Source organism: Hypanus sabinus, chromosome 2 (assembly GCF_030144855.1).
Source record: "Hypanus sabinus isolate sHypSab1 chromosome 2, sHypSab1.hap1, whole genome shotgun sequence".
Classification (NCBI taxonomy): Eukaryota; Metazoa; Chordata; class Chondrichthyes; order Myliobatiformes; family Dasyatidae; genus Hypanus; species Hypanus sabinus.
In genome coordinates, this window is record NC_082707.1 from 182,037,216 (window position 1) to 182,061,358 (window position 24,143).

The 24,143-nt window shown below is 43.1% G+C and overlaps 1 protein-coding gene across 1 annotated transcript in view; it reads left to right on the forward strand.

The window, feature by feature from the left end:
* The first annotated feature begins 762 nt into the window (after positions 1-762).
* LOC132388510 (B2 bradykinin receptor-like) overlaps positions 763-24,143 on the forward strand; it is a 114,919-nt gene continuing 91,538 nt past the window's right edge. The window contains exon 1 of the mRNA XM_059960891.1: positions 763-1,002. The gene's annotated coding sequence lies outside the window, so the exon portion shown is untranslated. The remainder of the gene's footprint in view (positions 1,003-24,143) is intronic.

The window sequence follows — 24,143 nt, forward strand, 5'->3', positions numbered from 1 at the left end:
GTGCTGGACTGTTCCATGTTCTGTGAATCTGCTCTCCACCATGATCATGGCTGATTCACCACTCTCTGGTTAAAGAAATTCCTCTTCATCTCTGTTCCAAAGGGGCATCCTTCTATTGTAAGACTGATCACCAAGTTATATTTTTTTTCTTGCGAATGTTGTGTCAAAGACAAAGTCAAAGTGAATTTATTATCAGAGTACATATATGTTACCATACTACCTTGAAGATTGATTTTCTTTCAAGCTTTTACAGACAGAAAAACAATGCATTTTACAACAAAAATCTAAACGTAAACAAAGACTAAAAAACAATCAATGTGCAATGTCTCTCATGCGACATGCCTGTGATGTCGCTGCAAGTATATTTTTATTGCACCTGTGCATTCACGTACATATGACAGAAAACACGACTGGACTCGACTCTTCCAGACTAGAACACTGGCGGAGACCACCATTCAGCCCATCATGCCTGCGCTGAACCTCCACTCCCGAGCTCTATTGATCTTTTTGCAGCCCAGTTGAAACGTGGGGAGGGATTGCTGCCGGCGCCAGGGAACAACGTCCCCCTCCCCATCAGCAGCTGGCCCGCATCCATCCGCCACCCAAGAATCAGCAAAGACAGCCCAAATCAGTAACCTCGACCGCAGGCAGCGGTTCGCTGTCCAGGCCCCGTGTTGCTAAGAGAACGTTGCTTAGGTACCGTTGCCCTGGCAACAGAGGGGGCAGACGGGGCCACGTGACAGCACTGGATGTGGGCTGGAAAGAGCTGGACTCGCGCGCGCGTGGCGTGTGTGTGTGTCTTCGCACCCCCTCCCCCCCCCCCCACACCCCAGGAGGGGCGGTGCCAGGCGCGAGGCGCGTGCACGGGCACGAGCGGCGGCGTGCGGGGTTGGGGCGCTAGCCGGCTGCTTGTCGGAGGGCCGTCGCCGCCAAGTTCCGCGGGGAGCAGTTGCTCTCCGCTGGCCGGTCGGCAGCATGGATCTCTCCTTCATGGCCGCGCAGGTAAGCAGGAGGTGGGAGGAGTGAGGGATATGGAGAGAAAGAGAGTGGAATGAATGGAACGGGAAACGGGTATAAAGGGAATGACAAAGAGAGAGCAGGGAACGAGAGAGTGTGATGTGGATGGAGGGAATGAGAGAGAGAAGTGTCGTGGGAATGTGAGAGAGACGAGGATGGAGGGAATGAGAGAGACGAAGATGGAGAGAATGAAAGATGTGGATGGTGGGGATGAGAGAGAAAGACGGGGATGGAAGGAATGAGAGACATGGATGGAGGTTGAGAAGGACTGATGTGGCTGGAGGGCACGAGAGAGATGGAAGGGAAGAAGAGAGGTGGAGGGAAATGAGAGCGAGAGAGAGGTGGAGGGGAATGAGAGGTGGAAAGAAACGAGCGAGAGAGGTGGAGGGAAACGAGAGGGAGTGAGAGAAGTGGAGATGAACAAGAAAGTGAGAGGTGGAGTTGAACGACAGAGAGTGAGAGGTGGCGGGGAACAGTTGGAGGGGAATGGGGGAGAGAGAGGTGGAGGTGAATGAGAAAGTGTGAGAGGTGGCAGGGAATGAAGGAGGTAGGTGGAGGGGATGGGAGAGGGGTGGAGGGGAACGGGAGGAGGAGCAAGAGGGGAACGGGAGGAGGAGCAAGAGAGAGGGCTGGAGGGGAATGACTGAGGTAGCACGAGAGGGGTGGAGGGGAATAACAGAGAGAGCGAGAGAGAGGGGTGGAGGGGAATGACTGAGGTAGAACGAGAGAGATGGAGGGGAACAACAGAGAGAGAGGGGTGGAGGGGAACGACAGAGCGAGAGAGGGGTGGAGGGGAACAACTGAGGTAGAGTGAGAGAGAGGGGTGGAGGGGAATGACATAGAATGAGGGGGTGAAGGGGAACAACTGAGGTAGAACGAGAGAGAGAGGGGTGGAGGGGAATGACAGAGAGCGAGAGATGGAGAGAAAGGGAGAGAGAGAGAGAGGTGGTGGGAACAAGAGAGAAAGGTGGAGGGAAACAAGTGACAGAAAGAAAGGTGGTGGTGTCGAGGGAGAGAAATCCGGATGAGGTGAATGAGGGAGAGAGATGCGGACAAGAAAGAATGAAAGAGATGTGGGAGGAATGGAAAAAATGTGGATAAATGGAATGAGAGAACAAGAAAGATGCGGATGGAATGAGAAAGAGAGAGAGAGATGTTGATGGGAGGGAACGAGAGAGAGAGGCAGAGACGCGGACAGGAGAGAACGAGAGAGAAGCAGAGACGCGGACAGGAGAGAACGAGAGAGAGAGAGGGAGAGACGAGAACGAGAGAAAGGGAGAGACACGGATGGGAGGGAACGAGAGAGAGAGGCAGAGACGCAGACGAGAGAGAGATGAGGAAGGGAGAGAACGAAAGAGAGAGCGACGCAGACGGGAGGGAACAAGAGAGAGAGAGACGCGGATGGGAGGGAACAAGAAAGAGAGAGATGTGGGCAGGAGGGAACGAGAGAGATGCGGACGGGAGGGAATGAGAGAGTGAGGGAGATGCGGATGTGAGGGAACGAGAGAGAGAGAGACGCAGATGGGAGGGAGCGAGAGAGAGAGATGCAGATGGGAGGGAACGAGAGTGAGAGTTGTGGGTAGGAGGGAATGAGAGAGCGAGAGAGATGTGGACGGGAGGGAGAGAGAAGGATGCGGACCGGAGGGAACGAAAGAGAGCGGGATGCTGATGGGAGGGAATGAGAGAGAGGGAGATGTGGCGGTAGGGAATGAGAGGGAGGGAGATGTGGCGGTAGGGAATGAGAGGGAGAGATGCGGACAGGAGGGAACGAGAGAGATGTTAGATGGATGAAAAAAGGATGTGGACGGGAGGGAACAGGAGAGGGAGATGCAGATGGGAGGGAATAGGAGAGGGACATGGGGATGGAGAGAACTCAAAGAAGGGGGGATACTTTCTATTCAGCAAAAATAGAAAAGACAGTGTTCTTTTTTGTTTTTAGCAAATTATGTTTTCTTTTTTGTCCAGACTCTGGCAAGGTGGAGGTTAATGACTCAACAAACCTCTTTGCAGTTTAGGCTGCTGAGATCCCAGTCTCTGATCCTATGATCTTGATGGGAGTATTTAGAACATGTCCTGTGTTTGTGGAGAGCTCCTGAATTTTTCAGTGTTTCTACCCTTATTTCTCTCTGGCCCTTCACCTCCCTAACATCCTGCCATCAGGCCGTCTACTGGTGTCAAAGCTGGATTGTCTCTCTGCTCCCCTCTTTTTTAGAGGATGTCGCTGTACATAGTGGCTGTGATTCCTTCCCAGCATAGGAATGTTTACTTCCATGTGGAATAGCTGGGACTTGGACTTATTTGGGAAAGAGAGGTGAGGGACGGCAGGGATTAAAGTGCCAGCACACGAATTACTGAAGTAGACTCGAGCACCCATGTGACTGGTTCATAAGTGGTGCTCAGGACCAATATCACTTGCCTCTGTTGAGAAACCTTCGAAGATGATGGCAGTGCTGATCTTAATGTAGAAAATTACAACTGAAAAGGCCTTTCAGTCCATTGTGAGAAAAGCCGTCACTGAGGCGATCATTTCCCATAGTGCTCGTATGGTGCCTTGCTGAGCATGACTCTTTAACAACACATCCAGTTACAAAGGGGTTCATCCACCGTCATCCACTTCTTCAGGCACTGAACTTGATAACAAATCTCTCCTCCCTCTCTACATCCTCACAGATTGAGGGAATAATTTTTCCAGAACTTCCTGCTGATTCTCCATCAGTTATTCCATATTCAGGTTCATTTATTTATTACGTGTACGTCAAGGCACACGGTGAAATGCGTAATTTGTGTTAATAGCCAACACTCCTAACAGTGTGCTGGTGGCAGTCCTTAAGTATCACCACACGTTCTGGCATTCTGACATAGCATGTCGACAGTGCTCAGCAGAACAATTCAAAACACAATAAAACAGAACACAATTAACAACAAAACAGCAACAGCAAAATACACTCCTTTCCTCCCTCCTACCTGCATGAATATATAGTCCTCCACCTCCAGGACAGGCCTCTAGTCTCCTGGTTTTGAATGAGCTGATGTTTAGGGATAGGAAAAGGCAGAGTAAGGAGATGTCTCACTGTAGGTGATGCACTTCCCTGCAATCTCATTAGGTTTTATCATCTTCACTACCTGTCCTCTTTTCCCTTTTCTATATCTCCCAACCCCAGGTTAATGACCTTCCTGGAAAAGAAAATTGCTTCATGCACTTCACTATGTCTCAGCTTCCCATCATTTTACGCACCTTGATTATATCTTTACCCTGTCTTCTTTGCTCCAGATTAAACAGCCTGACTTCCAATGATGGTTTAGCCTCATAACTATAATCCTCCATCTCCTTTCAATCACCTCTACACCATCACATGCATCCACATAGACTGGAGATTGGAGGCTCAGCGTCTGTGAATCTGAGAGTCCAAGGCTGTCTGTCCTGGGGATGGAAGGGTGTCTATGTGTGTGAAGGAGAGGGTGAGAAATGGGCTTGTTTCACTGTTGTTAATTTGTTTTATTATTGCCGCTGCTTGGGGTGTTCTGCTGAATATTGTGGCAAGCTCCATTGGGCTAGAGCAGGGGTGGGCAAACTTTTTGACTTGTGGGCCACATAGGGTTCTAAAATTTGGGACCAGGAGCAGATGGACGGAGTGTTTTGGTAATACACCTCATAAGAGAAAATAAAATATCATGGGATATGTAGAAATCATGTGCTTTAATTTAAATTGAAAATGAACAAATGCATTACAACAAAATATCTGTCTTTGAAGTCCCATGGTATTTAGCTATTTATTGAAATGACTTTTAAAACACTGAAAATTAAATGAATAAAATACAGCTTTTTTTAATAGTAACAGTTATTATTTTAAAGCACTGAAAATTCTGTTATCCTTCAAGATATTATCATCATCACTCTCCTCCTGACTGTCTTTATTTCAAAAACGGTAGAGGATGCAGGTCTACTTGTCCTGCTCCTTCTTATTCAATTGTCCCCTGTGCCAAAACTCAACCGCGACCAGCACAATGACAGAACAGTGACAGCGCGCCAGTATGCGGAGCGCGTTATTTGATCTGGAGCGCATTTTTTATTTTGAGAACGTACGTGCACCTGTGCACTACTCATGTCCATCACTTAACAGAAATGACATGTAACATGTAAGGCTTATTGAAAAAAATATTTTCAAATGCATTTTTTACATAACACAACGAAGAAACTTATTTTTAATTTCAGTGGGAACAGTGTTGTTGGTCTCCCTTTTTAGCCAGCGCATCAAAATCTGGATTTAGTTTTGTTGTGGCGATTCTCAGGATGGATCTGAGGTGTTGGTCAGTTAACTTGGATCTGTGGCTGGCTTTGTTGATGTTCATGATGCTGAACGCCTGTTCACACAAATAGGTCGAGCCAAACAAAGAGTAAAGCGCAAATGTGGAGTAATACGCTGCACCTCAACAAAGGTCAATGTATATAGAGTGCGTCATCTATTGGGAAAACGCCAGAATTGTGGGGAAAAAACATTAACAAGGTTTATTAATATAATTTCATCAAGTTCTGCGGGCCGGATTAAAAAGCTTAACGGGCCGCATATGGCCCCCGGGCCATAGTTTGCCCATGCCTGGGCTAGAGTGTGTGGTGACACTTGCAGAGTGCCCCAGCACATCCTTGGGCGTGTTGGTTGTTAACACTAAGGATGCTTTTCACTGTATGTTTCAAAGTACATGTGATTGATTATTTTATTTGGAGATGCAATGTAGTACAAGTCCTTCTAGCTCAACAAGCCCAAGCCACCCAATTATACTCATGTGACCAATTAACCTACTAACTGATATGACTGTGGAATGTGGGAAAAACCAGAGCACCTGGATGAAACCGATGTGGTCACAAGAAGAAACTCCTTACAGACAGTGGCAGGAATTGAACTGGTGCTGTAATAGTGTTGTGCTAACTGCTAAATCTGAATCTGAATCTTCCAGTAATGGTGGCAAGTACCTCCTCACACCCAGCTGGGACAGTCAGGCATCAGGAGAGGAGGATTTGCAATGCGCAGTGGTGCTCCTTTCTTTGGGTAGCCCTGGGAAGATAACCCCAGGAAAATCCAGTGATTCTAGGGGTGGAAAGGAGTTTCTGGACTGCACACTGTAGATCTAGTATTGTGTCCTGGCTGTCTCCTGGGATGAGTGTCAGTCAGGCAACTCCTGGCTTTCATCTAACTAAATAATGCAAGGAAATAAATATGCTTTGTGATTCGCTGCTTCCCCGCAGGGAGGAAGTAAACTCTGGACTAGAGTAATCTCTGAATTGAGTGATTAATCTGCAGTAGGACAATTGCTATGGAGTCTGCGGATGTATGCTATGGGGTTAAAGATCATTGGGTCCCCTTGGAGGCTGGGAATAGAATCATCTAACTGGCTTCTCATCTAGCATCAGAAAGTGCCTTTTAAGGTCATGTATCTTGTCAGGCACGTGTCTGGAGAGGTGGGGTAGAGGTTATTGCGGGGAGTATAATAGTGTTGAAGAATGGTGCTGGAACTGAGGCTGGGAGATTGGGAACTGAGTTTGAATCTGGCTGTGAAATTAGGAGTGGTGTGTATTGGTTGGAATGTTGAGTAAGATAAGAGCAAAGACAAGGTTAAATTTATCATCATTTGCTCAACTCCATGTATGATGCACAGTGTAATGACAAACTTACAGCAGCATCACAAGCACACAGTGTCAGATAAGCGACATTCACCAGAAAAAACATAAATTAAGCATAAATGATACACAATTTATACAAGAAAATTCAAGCAGAACAAAAGTCCATTTTACTGTATGGTGATTATAGTGTTGGTAAACTGTAGCGATCAGGGCTGTGCCAGTTTGTTCAAGACTTTTGAAGAGAAGTAACTGTACCTGAACCTGGTGGTGTGGTACTTCATAAGCACAAGATATTCTTCAGATCTTGCTGGAAATCTTGAGCAACACACATAAAATGCTAGAGGAATTCAAATGAAGAAGGCTGGTGACATAACTCGGAGCTCGTCAGCCAATTATAAAGCCCCTCTTGTTCTGCCCATGTTCCACAATCCATTCAGCTTAATGAGCTCATTCCTCAGCCACAGGGAATGGATTTGACATGGCCTTAGAGATAGCAACCTGTAGGATTGAAGCATTGTCTGGCTACAGTCTAATTGTCAGTGTAGGCAATAAGTTTGTGTGTCTGGTGTCTCACAGGGAACTGCAGAGTAGATGTGGTCTAGCAGGGACTGAGGAAATGGGTTCTGATGAAATAGCATTGTTGCCTGGAAATGTGTCTCGAGAGCCTGTTCTTTGAGCGAGTCAGACTGGAACAAAGCTCCAGGTATATTCTGAACCACCCCTGCTCCCCCGAACCCAACTGTGAGCAGACCATCCTACAGTAGTCAATGATGGATAGAGCAGGGTGTTCCAGCCATGGATCATCCCTCCATTCATGGCAATCTTCTTAGCGAGAGGGTGGTGAATCTGTGGAATTCAATGCCAATGTGGAGGCCAAGTCATTGGGTATATTTGAAGCAAAAGTTGATAGGTTCTTGATTAATAAGGGTGTCAAATGTTATGAGGAGAAGACAGGAGAATGGGATTAAGAGGGAAAATAAATCAGCCATAACTGAATGGTGGAGCAGACTTGGTGGGCCAAATGGCCTAATTCTACTCCTGTGTGTTATGGTTTTTTGGCATAGGGATAGCAAGAAGTTCCCTCTCAGCCTTTTCACTCCCTGTTCAACTCTGAACTGATTCACCTTCAGGGACTTTTACAAATCATGTCATTTATTTACTTATTTATCATCATAATTATTAATGCATTTGGACAAGTGGTATTCCTTTGCACATTGGTTGTTAGTCACTCCTTATTTGTGTGTAGTTTTTGATTTTCTTAGTTATACTGTGAATGCCTACAAGAAAATGAATCTCAAGGTAGTATATGGTGACATATGCATACTTTGATAATAAATTTACTTTGATTTTGACTTTTATTTGGCAACCAGACTGCATACAGAGCTCTGTGTAGATGAAGCAAATGCATAATGAGTCTAACATAATTTCAAAATTATGACCCTCCAGGAATAAACATAAGATTTGCATTTGTTAATGTCTTACAGCCTGACCTCATTTCTCCTCTACCTGACTTGGATTCTCTTGTTTCTATGTAATAAAATGTCTATTTTTTACTTCACACTTCAACGTCAAATAATAGATAATCGGGGGCATGAGATTGTGAGGGGTAAGAGGAACATAAAATGATCACTACCACTACAAAAAGGATGAAGTAAGTTAGTAGTGCTAGGAGCCAGCAAATCATCTAGACCTGTTAGCCTGCACCTTAGGGTCTTAAAGGAAGTTGCAGCAAAAATAATAAAAATATTGGTTGTTATCTACCAAAAGTCCCTGGATTCTGAAGAGGAAAACTGCAACTCCACTGCTTAAGAAAAAAAATCAGGTGTCTATAAGCCTGTTAGTGTACCATTTGTCATTTGAAAAATGACAGATTAGGAAAATGGCCAAAACTGGCAAATGGAATACAGTATAGGGAAGTGTATGGTCATGTGGAAGTCCCTAGCAGTATAGTGGAAGTTCCGGGTGTCAAGGATCATGAAGTGCGTGAAGTTACCATTACTAGAGAGAAGATTATTGGGAAACTGAAAGGTCTGACCAAATAGTGTGCACCCCTGGGTTCTGAAAGAGGTGGCTGGAGAGATTGTGGAGGCATTAGTAATGATCTTTCAAGAATCACCAGATTTTGGAATGATTCTGGCAGACTAGAAAATTGCAAATGTCACTCCACTTTTCAAGAAGGGAGAGAGGCAGAAGGAAGGAAACTAAGCCAATTAGTGGTTGGGAAGATGTTGGAGTCGATTATCAAGGATGAAGTCTTGGAGGCACATGATAAAATAGGCCATAGAAAGCATGATTTCCTGAAGGGAAAATCTTGCCTGTCTAATCTGTTGGGTTCTTTGAAGAAACAAGCAGGGTAGATAAGGAATCAATTGATATTGTATTCCTGGATTTTCGGAAGGCTTTTGACAAGGTGCCACACATGAGGCTGCTTAACAAACTATGAGCCCATAGTATTACAGGAAGGATTCTAGCATGGATAAAGTAGTGGATGATGGCAGGAGGCACAGAGGGGGAATAAAGGGAGCTGTAACAGGTTGGCTGCTGTTGACTAGTGGTGTTCCACAGTGGTCTGTATTGGGACTATTTCTTTTTGCGTTATATATCAATGATTTAGATGATGGAATTGATGGCTTTGTTATAAAGTTTGCAGATGATATGAAGACAGGTGGAGGAACAGGTAGTTTAGAGGAAGTAGGCTTCAGAAGTACTTAGATTAGGAGAATGGGCAAGGACATGGCAGATGGAATAGTGTCAGCAAGTGTATAGTCATGCACGGGGGAAAAAGAGATGAAAGGGTTGACTAAATAGAGAAAAAAATACAAAAAAACCTCAGGTGCAAGAGGACTTGGGAGACCTTGTTCAGGATTCCCTAAAGGTAAATTAGCATTTTGAGTCTGGTAAGGAAGTCAAATACGAAGTAAGCATTCATTTCAAGAGGACTAGATTATAAAAGCGAGGATATAATGTTGATATTTTATAAAGTACTGGTGAGGCCTTACTTGGAGGATTGTGAACGGTTTTGAACACCTTACCTTAGAAAGGATGTGCTGAAACTGGAGAGGATTCAAAGGAGGTTCATGAAAATGCTTCCAGAATTGAATGGCTTTTCATATGAAGAGTGTTAATTCACTAGAATTCAGAAGAATGAGGGGTGACCTCATTGAAACCTATTGAATGGTGAAAGTCCTTGATAGAGTGGATGTGGAGAGGATGTTTCCTATGGTAGGAGAGTCTAAGATTAAAGGACACATCCTCAGAATAGAAGGGTGGGCCTTTTAGAATGGAAATGCGGAGGAATCTCTTTAACCAGAGAGTGGTGAATCTGTGGAGTGTGCTGCCACAGGCAGCTGTGGAGACCAAGTTTTTATGTATATTTAAGGCAGAAGTTGTTAGATTCTTGGTTGGTCAGAGCATAAAGGGATATGGGGAGAAGCTAGGAGATTGGGGCTGAGAAAAAAATTGGATCAGCCACAATGAAAATGCGGAGCAGATTTGATGGGCCAAATGGCCTAATTCTGCTCCAGTATCTTATGGTCTTATGAACTTTGTTAGAAGGAATAAAGGCTTAAATTATTTTCTAAACGGGGGAGTAAATTCAGAAATCGGATGTGCAATGGTACTAGTGAATCCTATTGTAGGACTCCTTAAAGATTAACTTGCAGCTTGAGTCAGTTTCGAGAGGAAAATTTGGAAGTCGCACGTGCAAAGAGACTAGGGAATCCTAGTGTGGGATTCCCAAAAGATTAACTTGCAGCTTGAGTCAGTAGTAAGGAAGGCAAATGCAATGTGAGCATTCATTTCAAGAGGAATGTAGTATAAAAGGGTAGAAATGCTGAGGCTTTATATGGCATAAGGGATTGGTCAAACTGCACTTTTGGGCCCCATATCGAAGGATGTGCTTGCAAGGGTCAGAGGAGGTTCACGAGAATGATTCTAGGAATGATATGATTAATTTATGACAAGCCTTTGATGGTTCTGTACCTGCTGGAGTTTAGAAGAATGGGGGGGGGGGGGTTGAAACCTATTGAATATTGAAAGGCCTAGCAGGAGTGGACATGGAGAGATGTTTCCAATAGTGGAAGAGACTAGGACCAGAGGGTGTAGTCTCAGAATAGAGGGTCATCCGTTTAGAACAGAGATGAGGAGGAATTTCTTTAGCGAGAGGGTGGTGAATCTGTGGAATTCTTTGTCACAGATGGCAATGGAGGCTAAATCATTGGGTTTATTTAAAATGAAGGTTGATAAGTTCTTGAATCATAAGGGCATCAAAGGTTAGGGGGAGAAGGCAGGAGAATGGAGTTGAGAGGGAAAATAAATCAGCCACGATTGAATATGGGACAAATGGTCTAATTCTTCTATGTCTTATGGTCTAAATATTGGAACCTATTACTGTGGGGGCAATATCAGGGATATTTAAAAAAAAACACAGAACAATTGAACCAGGCTGAAAAGGCTTTACAAAGGAGAAATCCTGTTCAACAAATTTACTAGAGTTCCTTGAAGATGAAACAAACAAACATGGTATAGGAAGTCAGTAGAGTAGTGCAGTTGTGTTTCCAAAGGCATTCCACAAGATACCAGTATAAAGGGTAAAGTACAAAGAGGGAGTAGACTTGGGATAACATACTGGCATTGAGCAGTCTGTAACTAGTGAGATTCCCCAAGGATCATTGCTGTGGCCTCAAAACCACATACGATCTATATTAATGAGTTGTATGACTTTATCTTTTATATACAGTGGATTCTCGTTAATTGGGGCAGCCACTTATTTGGGACAAATCTTAAAGAACTAAAACAAATCAACAAAACTGATGGGATTCCCCTTGTTTATTTGGAACACTCTGCCACATAATTGGGGTAGGAGACTTGCCATTCAGATTCTACCTAGAGTCAGTTGCGGGCACTGGTGTGGCCATTAGACTACACAGTGCTTAGAACAAATAGTTTTGAAATAGTGTCAGTTGCGTGTCGCCTGTTCAAAAAGCTGTGATTTTTGTCACTGATAGTTGGTAAGAAATAAGCAGTAAGACAATTCTTAACTGTTTTTCTCACCACAGTTTCAAGCATTGAGGCTTGGAGATGACAAACAGCTGGGAGTGAAAATAAAACAATCTCACTATTTCAACAAGTTAGGAACTACGGAGAATTTGAAGGTATCATCAATCTTGAATGTTACCTTTGTCATTACCAGATTCTCAGCTTTCACCTGTGGATTTCAGTAGCTTTTTACAAGTGATAGCTGCCATACCTCAGTACAGTGCTTTGACAGGCAGGCAAAACCAGATGAGGGTGGCCGGCAGGTTTCATACCCTGGTGAGATAGGAATATGCCTGTTCTAGCATGTGAAGTCAGCTCCAGTGAACTGGGCAGATGAGATCTAATGGACAGGAAGGCAGTTCTGCAGCACTCCATGGAGAACAAAGGGCATGACAAGGCACAGAAGTCATGGTGATTCACTGCAACCAAGGAAGACCCCAGTTGTAACATGTACTCATGCTATTGGACTTGGACTTCTGAGATCAAGAGAGTGTTTCTGCCCCAGCGCAACGGCTTTTCTACTTTTAAAACTCTCCCACACAGGTTTCCTGTCATTGTCAGATACGACAGACAACCACAAGAAGTATTGGTAGCGTTCCAATTTTTTCAACATTTCATTTAAGTGCATAATTTGTTAAAGCATTGTATGAGGAGTGCATTATCTTCACTAGATTCTTGAAGGAGCTAATTGTACTGTAGCTAAATTTACTAATAAAGTAAGAATAGATGGCTTACAAGCTGTAAAGAGGACACAAGGAGCATGTAATGGGACTTGCAAATAGAATAAATTGTGGAAATATAGGTTAATATACGTTAGGAGGAAGAATAGAGAAGGAAGTTATTAAATAAACAGTAAAATTACAGAATGCTGCAGTCTAAAGGGACCTGTGGACCTAGTGCATGATACACAGAATGTTCCATGCAGGTACAAGTACTAAGGAAGATGTGGGGTCAAAGCCCATGTTCGAAGTCCCATGATCGGCAAGTCCCAGGATTGAGGCTTAAAGGTCAAAACCTGTGATCGGCAGGTACTGAGGTCAACACCCAGAGGTTGGCAAGATCTGGAGAGCACAGCCAAAGGTCAAAGTCCAGAGCTCGTTGAGTCCAGAGATAGAAAGACTGAAGTCAGTGAGTCCAGAGGTAGAGACATGAAGGTTGAAGGCCCTTAGCCAGCTTGTCTGGGGATAAGAGACCAAATTTCTGCAAGTCTGGGTTAGCAACTGGAGGTTGAAGGCCCAGTGTCTGCGATCTGGGGCCAAGAACTGGAAACCAGGAAGAGACCTTTCTGTGCATGTGAGTGGGTGTGAAAGAGGTTTATTTTGATGCTGATGTTTTGTTTATGTTTGTGTTGTTTTGCTGAACATTGTGGACAAACTGTATAGGCACTGGAACGTGTGGTTACAGCACATCGTTGGGTGTGTTGGTCATTGATACAAACAATGCATTTTACTTTATGTTTTAATATACAGATGATAGATCTAAATCTGAATTCAAGCTTGCTGGAAACTTAAGATATACAGGGAGAGGAAGGGGGTTGAACACAAGATTGGATGAGCTATGATCCCATTGAATAGCTGAGCAGGTTTTAGGGGTTATTTGGCCCACTCCTTGAAATCCATGTGATAAGTTGGTTTAGTACAGTGAAAAACTTTGTCTTGCATGCCATCGATACAGATCATTTCATCACAACAGCTCCCTAAGGTAGTACTAGGGCAAGTGTTCCCAACTAGGGATCTACGGACCTCTTGCTTAAAGATATTAGTCCATGGCATAAAAAAGGTTGGGAAACAGGGAAAACCATTAGCATAATGCAGAATAAAGTGTTATAGTTACAGAGGAAGTGCAGTGCAGGTAGACAATGAGATGCAAGGTCATAATGAGGGAGAAGGTGATGTCAATCTAATTGTACTGGAGACACATTCAGTAGTCTTATAACAGCAGGCTGGAGGCTATCCTTGAACCGGGCAGTAGGTGGTGATACAGGATTTTGTATCTTCTGCTCAATTGTGGGGTTGGGGGAAGAGAGAATATCTTGTTTAAGTGGGTTTGAGGAAGAGAACGTCTAGGCTGTATGTGTCTTTGATTATATGATCAAGTACGATCATATATCTATCTTACAGTACTCCTCAAAATGGAATATTTCTCCAACTTGTATTATCTTAAATTTAGAAATGGTTTTTAATTTTCAAAGCTAAATTGTTGAGAAATTGTAGACCACAGTGGTTCCATAGAACATCAAACATACAGCACAATACAGGCTCTTTGGTCCACAATGTTGTGCCAACTATTTAACCTGCTCTATAATCAATCTAACTCTTTCCTCCTAAGTAGCCCTCTATTTTTCTATCATTCACGTGATTCTCAAAGAGTCTCTTAAATGTCCCTGATGTATCTTCCTCTAGCATCACCCTGACAGCCTACCTCTGACATCCCCTATTCTTTCCTCTAATCAGCTTAAAGTTATGCTCTCTTGTGGGGGGGGGGGGGGGAGAAACAGTTTCTGGCTGTCCATTCTATTTGTGTCTCTTATCATCTTGTACACCCCTATCAAGTCACCTCCTTCGCTTTGCAGAGAAGCACCACGTTTGCATAGTGTACCGATCAGTGCGGTGCCAATACAGCTTGGGACAAGGGAGTTCAATACTAGCACCATCTGTAAGGAGTTTCTGTATGTCTTCCCCATGGAATGAACATATTTTCTCCGGGTGCTCGGGTTTTCTCCCACAGTCAAATTACATACTTGGTAGGTTAATTGGTCATAGTAAATTGTCATGTTGATTAAGTTGGGGTTAAATTGGGGTTGGGGATTTCTACAGCGGTGTGACTCAAAGGGCCAGAAGAGCCTTATCAGTGCTGTATCGCTAAATAAAAATAAAAGCCCTTGCTTTTGGTAGCAACAACATAGGTAGGAAAAGGGAGGAGGTCCTGAAAGCAGACTACAAGGTGTTAGGAAAGAAGTCGAGAAGCAGGACCACAAAGGTAGTAATCTCAGGATTACTGCCTGTGCCACGTGACGGTGACTATAGGAATAGAATGAGGTAGAGGATAAATGCATGGCTGAGGGATTGGAGCGGGGGCAGGGATTCAGATTTCTGGATCATTGGGACCTCTTTTGGGGCAGGCGTGACCTGTACAAAAAGGATGGGTTGCACTTGAATCCCAGGGGAACCAATATCCTGGCGGGGAAGTTTGTTAAGTCTATTGGGGAGAGTTTAAACTAGAATTGCTGGGGGTTTGGAACCAAACTGAAGAGATGGAGGAAGAGGTGGTTGGCTCACAAATAGAGAAAGCTTGGAGACAGTGTGAGAGGGAGGATCTGCAGATGATAGAGAAGGGACGTGCTCAGACCGATGGTTTGAGATGTGTCTATTTTAATGCAATGAGTATTATGAACAAAGTGGATGAGCTTAGAGCATGGATCAGTACTTGAGCTATGATGCTGTGGCCATTACAGAGATATAAATGGCTCAGGGGCAGGAATGGTTACTTCGAATGCCAGGCTTTAGATGTTTTAGAAAGGACAGGGAGGGAGGCAAAAGAGATGGAGGCATGGCAGTATTGATCAGAGAGAGTGTCACAGCTGAAGAACAGGAGAAAGTCATGGATGGATTGTCTACAGAGTCTCTGTGGGTGGAAGTTAGGAACAGGAAGGGGTCAATAACTACTGGGTGTATTTTATAGACCACCCAATAATAACAGACATCGAGGAGCAGATAGACAGATTGGGGAAAGGTGTAATAATAACAGGGTTGTTGTGTTGGAAGATTTTAATTTCCAAAGTATTGATTGGCATCTCCCTAGAACAAGGGGTTTAGATGGGGTGGAGTTTTTTAGGTGTGTTCAGAGTAGAGCATCCTTTTAGGCTGGAGATGAGAAGGAATTTCTTTAGCTAGAGTATGGTGAATCTGTGGAATTCATTGTCACAGGCAGCTGTGGAGGCCAAGTCTTTACGTATATTTAAAGACACATACTTAGATTCTTGATTGGTTAGGGCATGAAGGGATGCAAGGAGAAGGCAGGAGATTGGGGCTGAGAGGGAAAGTGGATTAATCATGATGAATTGGTAGAACAGCCTCAATGGGCTAAATGGCCTAATTCTGCTCTTATGGAACCTATTTCTCCTATGACCATTCTGAGCAGGAGCCTTCTACCCCGATCTGCCTGCTGTCTACCAGCCACACTGTTGTCCAGTCCCTGACTTTGTCCACCCTGATTTTATGCACTGGTCTGTTGGAGCACAAACTTAATGCTGACAATCAGTGGAGCATATTTGAAAGATTGTCTTGTCATAGCATTCTCTATCAGAGAAAGCAAGATTATCTTTTTAGTCTTTGTTCTGTTGTAATTGATTTACAATCCAGTCATCTGTATTAGATTTCTATTCTACCAATAGATTTACCTTTTACAGATAGTTTTGTTGAAATTTCCAAGCATCTGGTTTAACAAGAGGTTCATCACTGGGCAACACATCACACAAAGTGCTGGAGAAACTCAACAGGTGAGGCAACATCTGTGGAGAGAAACAGTTAATGTTTTGGGCTGAGACACTTCAGCAGTCCCATTCCTCTCCATGGATGCTGCCTGACCTGTTGAGTTCCTCCAGTATTTTGTCTGTGTTGCTCCGGAATCTCTTTGGGTCCATCACTGGGGTGTGCCTGATTGCCAGGAAGTATTAGAGATGAGACATTAAACTGTGTTCCTTTCTGCACTCAAATGTAGATGTCAAGTATTACATGGTCTGTTTATAAGTAAGGCAGAGAGTCCTTGGGATGATTATGTGGTCAATTTGTGGGAGCTTAATGGATCTTATTGTCATCTGCACAAGTTCATGTATGCCCAGGTGTAATGATAAACTTACTTGCATAGAAACATAGAAAAAAGGTGCAGGAGTAGGCCATTCAGCTCTTTGAGTCTGCACCACCATTCAGTATGATCATGTCTGATCATCCAACTCAGAACCCTGTACCTGCTTTCTCTCCATACCCCCTGATCCCTTTAACCACAAGGGCCATATCTAACTTCCTCTTAAATATAGCCAATGAACCGACCTCAACTGTTTCATGTGACAGAGAATTCCACAGATTCACCACTCTCTGTGTGAAGAAGTTTTTCCTCATCTCGGTCCTAAAAGGCTTCCCCTTTATCCTTAAACTGTGACCCCTCGTTCTGGACTTCCCCAACATCGGAAGCAATCTTCCTGCATCTAGTCTGTCCAATCCCTTTAGAATTTTGTATGTTTCAATAAGATCCCCCCTCAATCTTTTAAATTCCAGTGAATATAAGCCTAGTTGATCCAGTCTTTCTTCATATGAAAGTCCTGCCATCCCAGGAATCAATCTGGTGAACGTTCTCTGTACTCCTTCTATGGCAAGAATGTCTTTCCTCAGATTAGGGGACTAAAACTGCACACAATATTCTAGGTGTGGTCTCACCAAGGCCTTGTACAACTGCAGTAGAACCTCCCTGCTCCTGTACTCAAATCCTTTTGCTATGAATGCCAACATACCATTTGCCTTTTTCACTGCCTGCTGTACCTGCATGCCCACCTTCAATGACTGGTGTACAATGACACCCAGGTCTCGTTGCATCTCCCCTTTTCCTAATTGGCCACAGTTCAGATAATAATCTGTTTTCCTGTTCTTGCAACCAAAGTGGATAACCTCACATTTATCCACATTAAATTGCATCTGCCATGAACTTGCCCACTCACCTAACCTATCCAAGTCACCTGCATCCTCTTGGCATCTTCCTCACAGCTAACGCCGCCGCCCAGCTTTGTGTCATCTGCAAACGCTGTATTTAATTCCCTCGTCTAAATCATTGATATATATTGTAAACAACTGGGGTCCCAGCACTGAGCCTTGCGGTACCCCACTAGTCACTGCCTGCCATTCTGAAAAGGTCCCGTTTACTCCCACTCTTTGCTTCCTGTCTGCCAACCAATTCTCTATCCACATCAATACCATACCCCCAATACCATGTGCTTTAAGTTTGCACACTAATCTCCTGTGTGGGACCTTGTCAAAAGCCTTTTGAAAATCTAAATATACCACATCCACTGGCTCTCCCCTATCCACTCTACTAGTTACATCTTCAAAAAATTCTACAAGATTCATCAGACATGATTTTCCTTTCACAAATCCATGCTAACTTTGTCCGATGATTTCACCTCTTTCCAAATGTGCTGTTATCACATCTTTGATAACCAACTCTAGCATTTTCCCCACCACTGATGTCAGATTAACTGGTCTATAATTCCCCGGTTTCTCTCTCCCTCCTTTTTTAAAAAGTGGGGTTACATTAGCCACCCTCCAATCCTCAGGAACGAATCCAGAATCTAAGGAGTTTTGAAAAATTATCACTAATGCATCCACTATTTCTTGGGCTACTTTCTTAAGCACTCTGGGATGCAGACCATCTGGCCCTGGGGATTTATCTGCCTTTAATCCCTTCAATTTACCTAACACCACTACCCTACTAGCATGTATTTCTCTCAGTTCCTCCATCTCACCAGTCCTTCGGTCCCTTCCTATTTCTGGAAGATTATTTATGTCCTCCTTAGTGAAGATAGAACCAAAGTAGTTATTCAATTGGTCTGCCATGTCTTTGTTCCCTGTGATCAAGTCACCTGTTTCTGACTGTAAAGGACCTACATTTGTCTTGACCAATCTTTTTCTTTTCACGTATTTATAAAAGCTTTTACAGTCAGTTTTTAATGTTTCCTGCCAGCTTTCTCTCATAATCTTTTTTCCCATTCCTAATTAAGCACTTTGTCCTCCTCTGCTGGTCTCTGAATTTCTCTCAGTCCTCAGGTGTGCTGCTTTTTTTTGCTAATTTGTATGTTTCTTCTTTGGACTTGATACTATCCCTAATTTCCCTTGTCAGCCACGGGTGCACTACCTTCCCTGGTTTATTCTTTTGCGAAACAGGGATGAACACTTGTTGTAGTTCATCCATGCGATCTTTACATGCTTGCCATTGCATATCCACCATCAACCCTTTAAGTATCATTTGCCAGTGTATCTTAGCTAATTCACGTCTCATACCTTCAAATTTACCCTTCTTTAAGTTCGGAACCTTTGTTTCTGAATTAACTATGTCACTCTCCATCTTAATGAAGAATTCCACCATGTTATGGTCACTCTTACCAAAGGGGCCTCGCACGGCAAGATTGCTAACTAACCCTTCCTCATTGCTCAATACCCAATCTAGAATGGCCTGCTCTCTAGTTGGATCCTCGACATTCTGGTTCAGAAAACCATCCCGCATACATTCCAAGAAATCCTCTTCCTCAGCACCCTTACCAATTTGGTTCACCCAATCTATATGTAGATTGAAGTCACCCATTATAATTACTGTTCCTTTATTGCACGCATTTCTAATTTCCTGTTTAATGCCATCCCCAACCTCACTGTTGCAGCAGCATCAGAGGCACATAGCATAAGATAAATTGCACTCACAAGGAAACCATAAGCATAAATTATACACAATTTTTACTAGAAAGAACCTAGAGCCTCATCTTCATAGACTCTGTTGATACTTCTTGCTGCCTCAGTAAAGCAGCCAGCATAATTAAATAAGCTACCATCTGGACATTTTCTTTACTCCCTCTCCCATCAGGCAGAAAGCAGGTTCAAATATAATTTCTGTCTTGCTATTATCACTCAGAATGGACTCTTGGCCTCACAATCTTCCTTATTATGACCTTGACCCGTACTGTTTACTGGCACCGTGCTTTCTGTGTAGCTTTTACACTTTATTCTGCATTGCTGCTATTTTACCTCAATGCACTATCAGATTCTGATTCAGATTATTTATCTAATTAAAACATAACAGTGAAATGTGCTGTATATATGTATATAATGTTTATGTAGTGATGTGACCTGTATGAACAGTATGCAGGACAAGCTTTTCACTGTATCTTGGTACATGTGATGATAATACCAATACTAATACAATTAGAACAAAACAAAAGCAAAGTCCACTTCAGTTCAAAGTAATTAAAGTGGTTACATAGTTGCTAAACCATAATGATAAAGGATGGGCCAGCTGGCTTAGGAACTGAATGGTTGAAGGGAAGTAGGTGTTCCTGAACCTGGTGGTGTAAGACTTTAGGCTTCTGTACCTGCTGCCTGATGGGAGCTGCAAAAAGATGGCATGGCCCAGATGGTGGATTTCTTTGATGTTGAACTTAGTCTTCTTAAGGCAGCGCCTCCTGTAGATACTACTGATGGTGGGAAGTGATTTCCCTGTGATATATTATGTAGAGTCTTCTATTCTCTGCAGTTATAATGTGTGTAATTTCACTCCTGGGTTCCTACTTTGCAATGAGTGCACTGTCTGTGATGCACTTTAGGCCATCCTGAAATAGTGGAAGGTGCAGGGTAATCATGCCCTTCATTTCCCATTGAACTTCTCTTCCATAGAACATGGAACAGTACAGCACAGTTTCATCCCTTTGGCTCACGATATTGTGCTGATCTTTTAACCTAGTCCAAGATCAATCAAATCCTTCCCTCCCACATAGCCGTTCATTTTTGTATCACCCATGTGCCTATCTATGAGTTTCTTAAATGTCCCTAATATATATGCCTTTCCTGCCACTCCCTGCAGCGTTTTCCATGCACCTACCACTTTGTTTAAAAAAAAACGCGTTAGCAATTTCCACCCTGTGGAAAATATCTCTGGCTGTCAACTCTATCTATGCCTCTTATTTTGTACACCTCTATCAAGTCACCTCTTGTCCTCCTGCTTCTATCCCTGTCCAAGACTATGGTAAAAGACAGGGAGTTGTAGTCAGTGTCTCCAAAATACTCACCAAGAGATCTGTCAACTGACCAGGTTCATTACCTAATACCAGATCCAGTGTGGCCTCTCCTCTAGTCAGTTGATCTATGTATTATAACTAACAAATTCTGCCCCATCTAAACCTTTTGCACAAAGGTGGTGACAATCAGTATTGGGGAAGTTAAATCACCTAGGCAATAACCCTGGAATCTGCCTTCAATCTGCTCCTCTGTGTCTGCTGCTAAAAACAAGTGTCTCTTGTTGTCCAAAAGCATATTACTTGATAAGAGTCTGAGAAGGGAGGCAAGCAGTTAACCTGTGGGTGGGAGGCTGTGGGCGGAACAGTCCCTCTGCTGATTATTACTTGTTTTAAATGCTCTGGGTGGGGGCAGGGAACAGCGAGGGAACTGAATTTGTTGCCTGCAAATACAAACTGTTTGCATCACAGTGTGCTTTTAAATTAAAGAATGCAGACCCTAGAAACTGCCTTCTTCTCAAATGAGGCTAGATGATTTTTTTATATACTCTTTGCTGTTTTGTTGCTATGGCAATGTGTTAACGATCCAGCCCTCTATATTAGATTTCTAATCAGCCTTCAGCTTCTCCAACATCTCACTTCACTGTAATATCTAAACTGCACAAACATCTACTTTAACAAGAGCCTTCATCAATGGCTGGCTACTGATCACCATGGAAATAGACGTCTCGAGCCTCAAGAATTGCCTTCAGTGAAGTCTGTAAATCATTTTAACATTTTCAAAGCAAAATGAGTTAAAATGATACTGTTCTCTACCAACCTATCCCTTAAATATACCAAATGTCAGCCTCCACCCCCCCACCCCATGGTGACAAATTCCATAGATTTACCACTCTGGCTAAATAAATTCCTCTTCATCTCTGATCTAAAGGGAGACCCCTCTATTCTGAGGCTTTGTCCTCTGATCTTAGACTCACCCACTATAGAAAACATCTCCACATCCACTCCATTGAGGCCTTGCAACATTTGATAGGTTTCAATGAGGCCATCCCTCGTTCTTCTGAATGATAGTGCGTAGAGACCCAGAGCCATCAAAGGCTCTTCATATGACAAGCTGTTCAATACAGGAATCATTTTTGAGACCCTGTTTTGAACCTTCTCCAATGTCAGCATAATTCTTTCTTAGATGGTGGAACCACACCACAGACTTAACCTGCAAATTAACCTTTAGGGAATCCTGCATGAGGATTCCCAGATCTTTCTACCTCAGATTTTTAAATTTTCTCTCCATTTAGAAGATAGTCCATGCTTTTATATCTTCTAAAATGCATGAGCAAACACTTCCTGACACTGTATTCCCTGTACTACATCTTTGCCCATTCTAATCTGTCTGTCCTTCTCTAGCCTCCCTACTTCCTCAAACTGAGTTGCCTCTCCAACTATCTTCGTATCGTCTGAAAACTTAGCCACAAAGTCATCAATCCCATCATCCAAATTATTTGCATATGGTGTAAAAATAAATTTTCCCAACAGACCTCAGTGAACCACCAATAATCACTGGCAGCTGACCAGAAAAGGTTCCCTTTATTCCTGTTCTTTTTTTTTCCTGCCAACCATCCAATGCTCCATCATAGGCTCTTAACTTGTTAAGTAGCCTCATGTGTGGCACTTTGTCAAAGGCCTTCTGAAAATCCAACTACCCAACATCAAATGATTCTCGTTTGTCTATCCGGCTTGATATTTCTTCAAAGAATTTCAACAGATTTCTCAGGTGAGATTTTCGTTTAAGGAAACCATGTTGACTATAACCTATTTTATCATGTGTCTCCAAGTACCCTGAAACTGCATCCTTAACAGTTGACTAACATTTACTGACCATTGAGATCAGACGAACTGGCCTATAATTTTCTTCCTTCTGCCTCTCTCCCTTCTTACACTTACACTACACGCTGCATCCGCAAAGGAAACAGCATTATGAAGGACCCCATGCACTCGTCATACAATCTCTTCTCCCTCCTGCTGTCTGGGAAAAGGCTCCGAAGCATTCGGGCTCTTACGACCAGACTATATAACAGTTTCTTCCCCCAAGCTATCAGACTCCTCAATACCTGAAGCCTGGACTGACACCTTGCCCTACTGTCCTGTTTATTAGTTATTGTAATGCCGGTACTGTTTTTGTGCACTTTATGCAGTCCAGTGTAGGCCTGTAGTCTAGTATAGCTTTCTCTGTGGTTTTTTTATTACGTAGTTCAGTCTAGTTTTTGTACTGTGTCATGTAAACCATGGTCCTGAAAAATGTTGTCTCATTTTTACTATGCACTGTACCAGCAGTGATGATCGAAATGACAATAAAAGTTGACTTGACTTCTTGAAGAGTGGCATGACATTTGCAATTTTCCATTCCTCTGGAATCCTTTGATTCTTGAAATACCACTAGTAATGCCTCCACAAAACTCTTCACATCTTTCAGAACCCTGGGGTGTACACCATCTGGTCCAGGTAACTTATCTACCTTCAGATTTTTGGTTTCCAAAGAACCTTCTTTCTAGTAATGGCAACTTTACACACTTCGGCCCTTTGACACTCTCAAACTTCCAGCATGTTGCTAATGTCTTCCGCAGTGAAGACTGATGCAAAATATTTATTCAGTATGCTATTTCCTTATCCCCCATTACTACCTCTCCAGCGTCATTTTCTAGTGGTCTGATATCAACTCTAGTCTCTCATTTGCATTTTATATGTAGAGATTTTGGTTCTTTCTTTAATATTATTGGCTAGCTTACCTTGTATTCCATCTTCTCCTTCTTTATGATTTTTTTTAGTTCCTTGAAAGTAGAGTCACAAGTAGTGAAGAAATTAGGACATTAAGTATAAAAGTTGGCAGCACATAATACTGTTCTACAGGACATTGATGGGGATAGACTTGGAGTATTGTGTTCAGCTTTGGTCACCCTGCTATAGGAAAGCTGTTATTAAACTGGAAAGGGTACGGAAAAGATTTAAAAGAATGCTTTTAAGAATTGAGGGCTAATTTAAAGGGAGATGCAGTTGGGCAGGTTAGGACTTTATTCACTTGAGTGCAGGATACTGAAAGGTGATCTTATTTAAAATCATGAGGGGCATAGATATGCTGAATGTACTGTCCTTTACCCAGAGATGGGGTATTATGTGCTAGAGGGCATAGGATTAAGGTGAGAGGAGGAAGATTTCAGCAGAACTCGAGGGACACACACACAATGCTGAAGGAACTCAACAGGTCAGACTACGTCTATGGAGAGGAATAAATATTGTATGTTTTGGGCTGAAACCCTTCATCAGGACTGAAAAGGAAGAGGAAAGAAACCAGAATAAGGAGGTGAGGGGAGGGGAAGGAGTACAGGCTGGCGGGTGATAGTGAGACCAGGTTGAGCGGGAAGGTAGGGGAATTAAGTGAGTAACTGTTTTATACATAGGATGGTACTGTATATCCATATATGGAATGGGCTGCCAGAGAAAGATAGGTAAAAGAGCAACTGTTAAAAGACGGTTAGACAGGTACATGGATTGGAAAAGTTTTGAAGGTTATGGGCCAAACACTATCAAATAGGACATCTTGGTCAGAATGAACCAGTTGGTTTGAAGGGCCTTTTTTTGTGCTGTGTAGCACTATGAACTGTGATGCAGTGAAAAGCTTGATTTTGCAAACCATGTAGATAGTTTCAAAACATA